Here is a 4,756-nt window from a genome sequence, read left to right as displayed (position 1 = left end):
AACTTCTGAAGATGATTTTGGAAGGAGGCAGTTGAGATGGTACAAGCTTGTTTCACAGCCCCCAAGAAACACAGAGACATGGCTGGTTATGAACTGATATTTGCTGAACTTTGTGGGGTTGATTTTTTTATTCTGTTGGGAGGATCGGTGTTTCTGAAGAAGCAAATTTCCTATTTAGTAGAGTTTTGCTCTCCCCTCATGTTCCATCTAGGAGTATGAGTGAGCTGCACACATTCCACTCTGGGTCATACAAATGACCCAAGGAATGGACCCATTGCCAACATCTTGAGCCACTGCCAAACCGCCCCTCCTGTAGGGCTGCATTGGAGGATTTTTCCCCACAGTACCCAGCTAGATGGAGCCCATTTTTAAAGCTGGATCTTTCTCTCACCACCCCAAATTTCGTCCCATTGGGTTCCATTTTCAGACTATTATCCTGCTGAGCCCTGAGCCCTGTATATAATTTATTTACAAATGTATTCCACTAGGTTGGAAAGAAAAGGAAGTTAGCAGCAGGTAGATGAATAATTACCAGGCATTCGTGACCTCCTATATGCTGTAGCAGATGACTTGGTGCACCCATCTCGATGAGCTTTAACCACAATGGACGGAGTTACACATTGTGCTAAGCCATAAACCATAGTTTAAAAACTACAGTAGCTGGAATTGCATGTTCTGCTAAGTCGGGGGTTGTAGTCTAACATAAAACCAGCCAATCATGGCCCAAATGTCCAAACAGTGGAACCTCCTTCCCCTCCATATCACTTTCATTTCCCAAATCTAGTAAAGCAGTGTCACCCCAATCCATGTTTGTCCTCATCGAGCCCATCTCAAAATGCCAGGCTTCAGCATTTCCCCTTGAAAACAATCTTCTCAGTGATTTCTTCTGCACTACAGCTGAGGTGGTAGCGAATTGATTCACCAATTCAGCAACAACAAGCATATGGGATAACACAGGAATGGAGCAGATCTGGGAATGGCCCAAATGCACGTGTGTGGGGGCCCCTACTTCGCCAAGGATGGATTTCTCTGTCTGCAAGAGAAAATGGCTACCAGATAAAAGAGCAATCAGCATCGGGGATAAGAGAATAACATCAGATTGATCTTGCCTGTACATTTGATGAGAAAGTAAGTTACAGAGCAAGGAGAGGGAAACTTCCAAAGTCCAAAGTTACTGTGGTGGTCTACATTTTGGATCTGGGCCCATGCAAGCAAGGGGATTCGTCCAAGGCTGCAAAAACAGGAGAAAAAAAATTGGCAGCAGTTTCCTCTCTTTAAGCTAAGAGCCTGCACTTGGTAAAAATGGCTAGATTTATTCCTTAAGTCTATTAAAAAGTATCAATTGTCAGAAATATCTTTCAACTCCTTTCTGAAAACCTGGTGTTTGTTACTAAATGTAATAATGTAGCCAAACCCTTATCTTCATTAATAGCCCTTTGTAAAAAAACATCCCTGGGAACACACAAATGCACACTTTTGCACTTGCCAAGAGACCACATGAACAGACAGTCTTAATTTGCAAGGGGACCCATTTTAATTTTCCAGCTAAAACAGTTACATTAACCTAACTCAGCTTCCCCAAAGCTTTGATGCCTCTCCTGTCCTGCAGCATTAACTTTTAAACTCGTCTTGATGCCAAATTTTCAGTGATGCTCATGCTACCTTCAAAGAAAGGAGTTGCTTTCTGGTTTGATCATGGCTGTTGGGCCTTTTTAAAAACATTTCCTAATTTAAGCAACAGAACAGTGATTTCCCTAGACAGTTGGGGGGGTGGGGAGAACCAGGGACAACACAGAGTAAGGACCGCCAATGAAACCCACCAATCTGTGATTGGTGGGTTGGTTCTCTGTGCCATGGCAGCACATAATAGCGTTCCAGTAGCCATGGCAGCTTCTGTCTTGCCTCACTATAAATGAGATGCAATTGGGAAAACCTTCCAAGTTGTTTCTCAGTTGCAGTGTTTGGGCCACAGAGCCATCTCGCTCAGCACCAAGGAGCATCTTATTACACCAAAGCAGTCTGTCACGCATAGACACTACACATTGCATCATTATAAGAAGAAATTATTGCTATTGCTGTGGCTACTGCTAGAAAAGTATTTAGAAAGAAGTCTAGAAGCCCAGCCCTGCAGACCTTCCCTCCCATGTTTCCTAGTAGAGAGCTGAGGGCCCAACCTTACCATAATGGATATTGGTAATTAAACTTGTTGGATTTCAAAGCCTGAAAGGACTTTTTCCTGTGAGCTCCAAGCTAAACCACCTTTGGCTGGGTTCACACATTACTATACACCAGGATTTACAAGCCACAGTAGTAAGATTTGGTTCTCAGACTGATACAGATTCAAAGAAATGTAAACAGCCAGCTGTGAGCTTACCCATTGTTAGTGAACCAATCTGTCTCCCTGCCAGATTGAGGAAGGCTGTTGGAAAGAAAATCAGAAGCGCTTTGCCCAACGTACAAAAGGATATATTGGTTCTAGATGAGGAATAGTTCAGCTGCTTGAATTCTTGCAACCCCATCCTATTCATCTTAATAAATCCTGCTAAGGAGACCCTTCTAAGAAGCATATTTGGAAAATAATCATGTTTGGTTTTAGGCAGCTGGAAAAGAGCAAAGGGCATGACATAATGGCTGGGTTCACATGTTGCATTTGAAATACGGTATACCCTTCTATTTTTCAATAAATCATTTCAATGCCAATAATCTTGACAACTGCCAAGATATAATAATAATAATCTTGGCGAGTAAAGTATTAATATCATACTAAAACTCTACTAAAACAGCCTTTGATGTTAGCCTAACTGCTAGTTTAAAATCTATTCATACTAACCTGGGTAGCATTGGACTCAATAGGAAATGTTTCTCAATTAATATGCATGGGATCTATTATTAGGACAAACAGCACCAAAAAAAGGAAAAACCAATGACTTGGATCATACAATGGACCAAGGTTAGTCAACATTAACAAAAAATATGCTATTGTTAACCAAAACATAGGACTGTTCTTCCAAGCACACTAAGTGATGGACTTAGTTCTTTGCATGCTTTTGAGCCATCTACAGAAATGCACTGTGGTGTTCTTTGGTTGATCTAAATGTTTCTTCAATTTTAGACTTCCTTTTTGGCCCCCTGATGTTCTTGGGGGAAAAGAACAAATGACTGTATGAATTAACAGTCATTCATTATTATTTAGAGATGAATACTGTGATGCTCAAGAGCAGCAAGTGATAAAACCAAATCATCTTTGTTTTCAGACAGCTCCAAATGTGCCCAATATGTCACAGGGACATAATTCAGAGTCACATTTGTGTTCCGCATGCCCTCCAAAGGAGCATGGACTTCACTGAACAAAACTGCTGGGAGGCATACTTCTGTAGTAGGAGATCTCTGCTTGAATCAGGAGCATCTCCAAGGAGATGATGTCCTAGTGGCAGGAGTGGAACAGGCTCTTTGCTCAACATTTTGAAGACCCAGTCTGCCAAAGATGACAACCCCAACTATGACAGACCCAAAAACATTGCTGTGTGGTGTGATCCTCTTCCAGAATACCACATTCTTTTCCTACTTCTTCATCCCACCTTCTATATTAGGCACTCAGAAGATCATCGTGAGAATACTAAGTCCTGGGTTTTCTTTTGTTTTTTGGTGGGGAGATCACCTCCTTTATTCACCCTCTCAATATCTAGCTTTAACTTCAGTATACCATAGGGTTTCCTAAGAATATTTATATTATTATCTGAAGAGCAGGCATACCCAACGCCCCTATGCTGGGTTAAAAAATTACAAACTGAAAATCAAAGTACTTTGATAGATATAAACACAATGAGTATCAGTTGTCCTGTTCCCCATAAAAAGACTATGCACATGCCTAAGAGCATGTTTTCATGTATCAAGGGCTACACAGCTCCAGGTAAACTGGGAGCACCATCAAACAAAAGCTTTTGTTGGATGCTACAAACCACCTCCTTTTGACTTGTCTTGCTGCAGCTCCAGCAACATGCAACATTTCCATAGTTGTTTCCAAGAACAAGAATTCCAAAAGCAGAGAAGCCATTAGACGCAGCAGATGCATTAGAAGTTTGAAGGAGGGTGCACATAAGGATAGCGACCAGCTCCACCTTTGTTCTGGGCCATCGTCCATTTAGCGTCTCTCTGCATTTGTCAGAGCAGCCTTGTTATTACTAAATCATTCCAAAACCAATGTTTGCTCACTTTAGTAAGCTAATAAAGGACAGTCCTGGCTGAGCAGAAAGAGGACAAGAGGGAGGGAGGGAGGGGGAGAGAAAGAGAAAGAGAAAGAGAAAGAGAAAAAGAAAATGTAATAGATTGGTCCATACTTATGCCACCAATTGGATTAGGGACATAATCCAGCTTTAATTAATTAACAAATGCGATGCTTCCAGCCAAAAAGAAACTAAAGGAAAAAAAAACTTGTGGCTTTAGAAGTACTGATGCTCCAGCTCCAAGTCATGGCTCCAACCTTTTAGAAAAGTAAATTCTCCTATTTGGGGGAGAGGAGACTCAACATATTTTTAATCTTTGGAAACTCGCTTTCCAGAGATAATATGCCAGTGTTTGGGGGTGGAGGGGGTGGGGAACAATTTTACAAAGTCCACCAATAAAAACTTTTATAGCCAGAAAGGAGTTTCTTGAAAGAAAAGCAGACCTTTTCACAGAAATTCAGGCCAGAGTTTTTTAAAAATACATAAAAAGCTGTTGCCATAGGCAAGCGTGCTTGGGCACTTACCAGCACTTC

Source organism: Candoia aspera, chromosome 10, assembly GCF_035149785.1.
Source record: "Candoia aspera isolate rCanAsp1 chromosome 10, rCanAsp1.hap2, whole genome shotgun sequence".
NCBI classification, from domain to species: Eukaryota; Metazoa; Chordata; class Lepidosauria; order Squamata; family Boidae; genus Candoia; species Candoia aspera.
Note: the sequence above shows the minus strand (reverse complement) of the source record.